Source organism: Triticum dicoccoides, chromosome 1A, assembly GCF_002162155.2.
Source record: "Triticum dicoccoides isolate Atlit2015 ecotype Zavitan chromosome 1A, WEW_v2.0, whole genome shotgun sequence".
NCBI classification, from domain to species: Eukaryota; Viridiplantae; Streptophyta; class Magnoliopsida; order Poales; family Poaceae; genus Triticum; species Triticum dicoccoides.
In genome coordinates this window covers 302,618,888-302,627,365 of record NC_041380.1, presented here as the reverse complement: position 1 = coordinate 302,627,365, position 8,478 = coordinate 302,618,888, and the positions used below count along the sequence as shown (strand labels likewise).

The window sequence follows — 8,478 nt, the reverse complement described above, 5'->3', positions numbered from 1 at the left end:
GGGCGGCGGCGTGTCGGCGGGGACAGGTGGCGAGCGGCGGCTGGCCGGGCGGAGCGGGGCGGACATGTCCGGGTGGGGGAAATTGTCCGGTGCGCGCGGAGGAGGAGGGGTTAGGGTTCATCCGCGAAAAATTCGGGGAGGCACACATATATATAGGTAGAGGGAGCTAGGAGAGTCCAAATGAGGTGCGGTTTTCGGCCACGCGATCGTGATCGAACGACCGAGATGATGGAGAGGGTTTTGGTGGGTTTTGGGCCAAATTGGAGATGTGTTGGGCTGCAACACACACGAGGCCTTTTCGGTCCCTCGGTTAACCGTTGGAGCATCAAACGAAGTCCAAATGGTATGAAACTTGACAAGCGGTCTACCGGTAGTAAACCAAGGCCGCTTGGCAAGTCTCGGTCCAATCCGGAAATGTTTAATCCCCACACACGAAAGAAAGGTAGAAATGACCACCGGAGGAGAACGAAGCGCCGGAATGCAAAACGGACAACGGGGAAAATGCTCGAATGCATGAGATGAACACGTATGCAAAAGAAATGCACATGATGACATGATATGCAATGCATGACACGCAAGCAATGACAAGGCAACAACAGCAAATAACTGGACGACACCTGATGCGTGTTTCAGATGGATGATAAGGCCGAAGGCCTAGAAGGCTGGCTCATGTTATGGTGGGCCGGTTTATAAGGAAAGGCGTGAGGAACATTTATCTTACAAGGAGTTAAGACCTGGACTTGTATCCAGTTTGTATTAGAAGGTAGACTAGTCCTAATCCTAACATGACTCCACATGTAACCCGCCCCTCTAACATATATAAGGAGGGGCAGGGCACCCCAAGAGGGGGAAGCAAGAAGAAACAATCTTAAGGCTAGACACAACGAGAGGAGAGCCGGTTTACAGCGACTCCCTCATGAGCATAATGAGACCTAGCCACAAACAGCATGTCGGGCTATTACCGGATGATGTTCCCCGGGGCCCGAAGCTGTCTAAACCCTTGTCTTGTGTTGCGTCTCTCGATTCCGGTCAACCCCTTCAAGCTACCGCGTAGATGCGTTGGCCTCATGACAAAGTCCTCACACTAGGACATCTGTCGTGACAATTCCACGACAGTTGGCGCCCACCGTGGGGCCTGCGCACGATGGTGTTGAGTTCTTGAAGGGATTTCTCTAATGGATCAAGAAGTTTGCAATTTTCCGATGAAAAAGACCCGGTTCGAAAGGATCTGTGTCAGCTTCAAGATCGTATACGTTTCACAGAGACTTCCCGTTTACTGTGTCCATCAACCGGATCAAAGAAAAAGAAAAGGAAAGATCTGCATGAAGGTCAAAGTTTGTCGTTGCAAGTCGTCGAGACCGAGCGGATGAATCACCGGAATCCTCGTTTTTCTTCTAATCGGCCAATCCGGATGCACATGCACGTCGCGATCGTACTATTTCAATTAGTACTCAATCGGATCGGCCGGGGCAAATTCACATTAAGAAAAAGAGGGGAGGAGCCACGACCCGGATGGGCTTGGAATCGAAAACAGCCACAGCCTCGTTTCCATCTCGGGCCGGCTCTACCTCTGCATCGTCAGGGTCTCTACTTCGCTTCACCGCGGGCCTCCTTGGCGGTAGCCACACAGAGCCGTCCCGGCCCCATTTCGCCTCCACTCCGACTCGCCCTGAAGGGCATAGCCGCCTTCTGCTGCCTCGTTGAGCCGCTGTAACCGGCCACTTCCAAATCGCTCCACTACCACAACCGTTGCGACCTGGCTAAGCCGCCAGTAGCCTCGCTCATCTTCACCCGCCATTTCTACACGAGAAGATGAATCACCGATTGGTCTACAAAAACAAATCCAGACACCGAGGAGTACTAAGTGGAAAGTGTTCTATTCACACAAGATTCCAGATACCAGTTGGGTGCTATGCTGCTGCTGCATCAGAGCAAGTACAATAGTCCTATTCAGCAGGCTGCAACAGAGTCCACATCAGCAAAAAATCTGAGCTGGAGAGAAAAAAATAAAGAAGAGAGAAGGAGCGGTCTCTTCGTGAAGCGCTGGGCTAAGACACAGAACACGAGAGCCTTCCGCCCGCTTGCAGCCCGATGCAAGCGCTAGCGCCGCCGCTTCCGATCCCGTGCGTCTCCCTTGCCTCATGTGCTTCTCCTTCCACCTTCGCGCGCGGAATCCATCTTTCCCTCGCTCCAAATCGCTTGGTGCACGCCAAATCGAAGCTTTAAAGTCTCCAGCTTCCCCCAAATCGCCACCACCCCAAAACCTAGAACAGCCGCCGGCGCCGCATCAAGGAGATGGGTCAGCAGTCCAAAAGGACGTGTGCACCGACGCCTCAGGTCATCCCGTCGTCGCTGCCTCAATTCCTTCCGCCGTTGATGCCGCATCTCGTCCCGACGTCGGTGCCACACCTTGTCCCGCCGCTGTCGGCGCCACACCTCGTCCCGCCGCCACGCCAGCCCGGACCAGGTGCCTCGATTCCTCCACAGCCACCAAAGGCAGCGGCAGCCTCTGCACCATGCTGGCTCCCCCAGACGCAAGGCCCTTTGTGTTACACGAATGTTGATGATCTGAATCCAGAAGCATGGTATGTGTTCTCCCCCTGTTTACTAGTACAGTCTTGCTATGATAGCCTTCTGTTTGATACATCTATTCACCTGTTTACGCATATCTGGTTAGTTAGTACTGTCATGCAATGCTAGCCTGCTATGTGATACATTTGTTTTTCTGCTTATCTAAACTCTGAACATGCAGATGGTCTTTGTTGGTGTCAAACTGTCAAATATTTGCATGATATGCAGCTATGCGTTTCTGTATGATATGAATCCACATGTATTTGATATGATGCTCAGCTGTTGTAATTTAAAAATGGTTATGACAGAAACAGAAAGCAAATAAGGGTACCCATCTTATCTAAAACTCTGAACATTTAGAATTTCCCCTAATGAATTAATTAATTTTCTTATAACTAACCAGCACGCTAGTCTCCTTGATGGCCTTTGTACTGTACTTAACTAGTAATAAGAAAGCCTTCCTTATATTTCAGTAGATTAGAATACTGCCTAATCAATCTTAAAAATTACAAATGGAAGCAAGTTAGCAGTGTACTAAACTACTAATAATCATTCACACTTTGGTTCCCGGGGTTATATGTAAATTTTAGTCTATGTGTGATAATGTGATAACTAGTCCGTGTGTGTTTGTATGATTTGTACTATAGTATGTTGTCATAGTTCCTATCTACAGAAATGTTCTTTGCTTAAATGTGATGTCTTTTTTTATGAAACCCTGTTGTAATATGAAGTCCATTGTTTGATCATCTAGTATTGTCTCGGCAGGGTAGTAGATTCTCACCCACCTGGTGGGTTCCTTGGTTTTTTTAAGAACACGCCAAGCCTTTCACAAGCTGTGAGCAATGGGACTTTATCGCAACAAATCAAGAAAGGAGATGCCACCAATGGTGGCGAGTGTGCAAGGACTGAAAAGCGCTTGCTGTGGACAAAAGAGGAAGATCTTAGATTCGTAAGCTTTTTTCCATGTTGGTCTCCATGTGTTACATTACTAGGAAAAGAATAAACCTCTTTTGGTAATATTGTAGGTTGGTGCTTGGTTGAATAATTCAAACAATCCAATCCAATCAAATTACAAGAAGAACGACCAATACTGGAATGAAGTTGCTGCTGTCTACAATAGTACCACCCCCCAAAACAGGGAAAGGCTAGTCAAGCAAGTGAAGGATCGCTTTGGGAGAATTAAGAAAAGGGTTGCATGGTTTTGTGGGAGTTACAAGGAAGCTAGTGCACTGTATGCTAGTGGTGAATCTGATGCTGATTTAAAGAAGAGGGCAATGCAAACTTATGAGGCAGATCACCCAGAAGACGGTCCATTTATGTTTGAGCATTGTTGGGTAGTTCTAAAAGAGCAACCAAAATGGGATGCATATTTGGAACGCCTGGAATATGTGGAGCCGGACAAGAGGAAGTTTAGTGTTGATGATGAAGTGGGGCAACGTTTCACTCTAGATGATGATAAAGAGGAACATCCACCGGGTGGCAAGACAGCTAAAGGAAACGAAAAACAAAGGACGAAGGTTGTATAATAGATCTTGAAGATGAGCTTAGCAAGTTTTTAGATGCTCAGAATGCAGCAAATGAAGTCCGCAAAGAGATGTTAGAGACACAAAGGCGTGTGTCCAGTGAGAATCTTGAGGCTCGGAAACTTGCATGCCTTGCAGCAAAAGATCACAAGGAGTCGGTCATGCTAGAAACATACCGCTCCTTGATGATGCAAGACACAAGTAGGATGTCCGAAGATGTGAGATCCGAGCACATGTTGGCATTGAAGTGTTTCAGGGAGAAGCTATTTGGAAAAACTGACTAAGGTATTTCCTATTGTCCATTGCCTTAGATAAGTTTGACTTTATTTATCACATCATCACTGCTGAAATTCTTATGTGCTGAAAATATAAGTATCTATGCATTAATCTTTGTTGAAATTGTTTTGTGCTCAAATACATGTTTGTTCTCTGCTGAAATTGTTGACATTTAAGATGTAGTCAATAGTCAAATTACACTTAACTACAGTGCATTCCAGATAACCATGTAGAAGTGCAAAAAATCATGTAGTCAATAGTCAAATTACACTTAACTACAGTGCATTCTAGATAACCATGCAACCATAATTATACACTCAGGACACTTGAGACATCTATATAATGCCCCATCTCAGGTTTAGACTCATCCACCCAAACCCATCTTCCTTCCCATACCTCTCATCTTCCTGCTCAGCCTACAAACCAATCTTCCTCACCCACCATGTCGGATTCATCATCATACTCAGATGACTCTGATGAACTAGCCACATCCAAAATCATGGAAGAGTATGTTGCTGAGCAAACCGTCCTGGACTCCTTCGCTGAGCGGCTCATGATGAAGATCAAGGCTAGGATTTCAGCTGGATCATCTCAGCGATGAAGTGGTCCAAGGAAGATCATTCGAAGGGATCATGGAGGTGCTCATGAACGTTTGGTGGAGGACTATTTTGCTGCTGATCCACTCTACGACGAGAGTATGTTTCGTACAAGATTTTGCATGAATAAACACCTCTTCCTATGCATTGTGAATGCTCTTGGTCAGTGGTCTCCCTATTTCACTTATAGGGCAGATTGTTCTGGCCGAATAGGCCTCTCACCATTGCAGAAGTGTACTGCAGCCATGCGCATGCTAGCGTATGGCACCCCTGCATATGCCCTTGATGAGTACTTGAAGATTGGGAAGTCCACTGCATTAGAGTGTATGGACAAGTTTGCACGGGGTGTGATTGCGGTGTTCGGCGGGGAATACTTGTGACGCCCCACAAGAGAGGATATTGAGTGCTTGCTTCAGGTTAACGAGTCTCGTGGTTTTCCTGGAATGTTAGGAAGTATTGATTGCATGCACTGGCAATGGGAGAAGTGTCCTTTAGCATGGAGGGGGCAATTCACCCGTGGCGATTATGGAGTGCCTACAATGATCCTAGAAGCCGTTGCTTCCCAGGACCTTCGTATTTGGCATGCTTTCTTTGGAATTGCTGGGTCAAACAATGACCTTAATGTGCTCAACCAGTCCCCACTGTTTTTTGATGCCTTGAAAGGAGAAGCCCCTCAAGTTCAGTTTTCAGTCAATGGAAATGAGTATAGCACGGGTTACTACCTTGCCGATGGTATATACCTAGAGTGGGCTGCCTTCATGAAGACCATACCACTTCCCCAAATAGATAAACATAAGTTATTTGCCAAGTACCAAGAAGGGGCAAGGAAAGATGTGGAGCGTGCTTTTGGGGTATTGCAGTCCCGATTTACCATTGTTCGCCGACCTGCATGACTATGGCAGAGAAAGAGTGTTGGAAGGATCATGCGAGCATGTATGATTCTCCACAACATGATAGTCGAAGATGAGAGAGAGCAAGTTAACGTTCATATTGACTTGGATTCCAGGGGCTTCATTTGCTCTACCCCCTGAAGTGAATGTTGGTGGTAATCTTTGTTTTGCTTATGTACTGCGTAGGAAAGCTACCATCCGTGCTCGTCCACAACATAACCAACTTAAAAATGATCTGGTCGAGCATATTTGGCATAGGCATCACAATTAGTCACGGTGGGATATTGACATCTGCATGTTACTATTCTTTTTTCCTTCCTGTTAATGGAGGATCAACATTATATCTTACATACATTTTATTCCAGGACTATGCCGTGTCGTGGTGACTGCTGCATGTGCAACCTACTGGTATGCATTCTCTACTTACAGTTTAGTCTTTTATAGCTTGTTCCTCTTCCTATTGGCAATGTACTTGATTTTACTGAACATGTATAGTTGTTGGATTACAGAAGTTGTAGCCTTGTAGTCGTTGGATCTGAGTGTGTTGTTTGTTTAAAAATTGCTCCTATAATAGGCTTCAAAGTAAAAGAAAGTAATACCTGAAACTTACTTCCAGCTATCGTTTCTAGTGAACCATATGAGGTACCATCTGTGTATGACATGAAGTAAGATTTGTGAAGTAGATAAGAATTAAAGTTGAGCATGGATAGTTATGGCTGACCCAATAGTGAATCATAATGCAACTCTTACTATCATGAGCATGCCATCTTCATCTCATCATCTTTTGCATTCATGCGAAAATATTTACCATCTGCTCTGTTTCCATTTTTTTCATACAGTGGCTGAAGATTGTTGATGCAGATGGATTCGTTGCTCCATTTACCATCAAAACTAATGGCTTATTTGCATTGTCTCTTGTTTGGTTAATGTTTTCTTAAAAAGACGGGTTGTAATGTTTAAGTGTCGATGTCATGGTGTTATGCGCCATCAGTTTATTGATCGTCGACGTCAAGATTAAAACTAACGGCTTGTTTGCCGGGCGTCTTATTTAGTTCTATGTTTGGTTAATGCTTCCTTGGAAAGACTCAAGCAATGTTCAACTGTTTTGTCATGGTGCTATGCGTACTTGTTTCTTGCTTGTTTATTAATTAGTTTTCCTTGGTCTGTTCTATTGGCATGAATGGAATATATGCATACATGATTATTAAAATTGCTTGAATATTGATCAGTTTCTTTTGGTATATCCGGTATATCCTATTGGAATGAATGGCAGATATATGCTGATTGAAATGGCCACAAAGATGTTGTATGTATTGGATCACAACAGGTGCAAATATCAAATGTCCATCCATGTCTTTATTAGGGTCAGTCTTAGAGTCAAGCTAAAAGCCAGCTTATTGTGTGGGAAGGCTTTATAGATGATGTGGCAGGGGCTTATAGCCAGCAGCAGGCTGTGCTATTAACCATGCTCTTACATGACCGACTTGAGTGCTGGATCACAGATGGAGCTAAAAGTTGGCGTGCTGCAAGAGTCAAGCAGTAGTACTATACGTACTTAATAAAACAGCCTAATGCCCAGAGAGTATGCCTCCTTTCTGTCGTTTTCGTTTGGTTTGGCTCCAGTCGGGACCTATGTACAGTATCACTCCTTGACAATTTACTTAAAGGAAAACTGTAGCACTTAAAAGAAAAGCAAAACGCGGGACTGGCGACAGCGCCGGATCACCTAGAAAGAAGGAACTAGAAGACATGGGTAACGGGTCTAAGTTTAACTAAAACATGATGTCGTGTATAAACTGTATACTGTATATCGTAATCACGTATACACCGTCACCCGAGTGAATGAAGTATTATGAAACTCCGTTATAAGCCCCGTCGCTTAAACGGGATGCTCTGTGTGTTGATAGACGCCGACAGCGACAAACGATCGCGCGTGTTGGGGCTGAACTCTGAAACCTAGGATTCATTGGACGGTACGGCCCGCTGTTTAACGATCTAGGTCAGCGCTCGACTGCATTTTCCATGGAGCAGCGCTGATAGCAGCTGGGCGGGGCGGCTAGCCCTGGCCGTGGAGAAGGAAGGATACGTGAGTGACACGGTGGCCGAAAGACGGACGGAGGGCGGCCGCAAGAAGCGCGCGGTAGCTGCGTTTGGCCACCGTCCGCCAGCACCCGGCCGAGTGGTGGAGAGACTCACCCACCGGCTACATATCCTGCAGTATAGTCCCGGTCGACTCGTCCGCTCGCTTTCCAACTCCAATCTATCTTTCTCTCTATCGCACAAAAACGACAGAAAGAAAATATGCGCTTTACTGTAAGTCTCTCATTTTCTTTTCTTTTCCCCCCAAAAAACATATCTATCTAGTGTATAAAAGTTCAAACAATAAATATAATAAAAATTACACTGAGCCCCCTAAGCCACCGAACTGAAGGACCATTGTGGCCATCAAAACAAAAATGCTACACCTACGTGCTGTTAAGTAGTACTCCCTCCGTCCGGAAATACTTGTCAGAGGAATGGATGTATCTAGACGTATTTCAGTTCTAAGATACATTCCTTTTTATTCATTTCTCCAACAAGTATTTTCGAACGGAGGGAGTACAAGACTTGCATGAGTCATCT

The 8,478-nt window shown here is 45.5% G+C and overlaps 1 long non-coding RNA gene across 2 annotated transcripts; it reads left to right on the top strand.

Moving 5' to 3' along the window:
• Positions 1-3,352: 3,352 nt before the first annotated feature.
• On the top strand, positions 3,353-6,932 carry LOC119283874. Of its 2 annotated transcripts, XR_005139071.1 has the most exons (4): positions 3,353-3,520; positions 3,597-4,379; positions 6,222-6,264; positions 6,696-6,932. It is a non-coding gene; the product is annotated as an uncharacterized LOC119283874 (long non-coding RNA). The 2 variants fall into 2 exon arrangements; XR_005139070.1 differs by having other exon boundaries at positions 3,353-4,379.
• Positions 6,933-8,478: the final 1,546 nt, after the last annotated feature.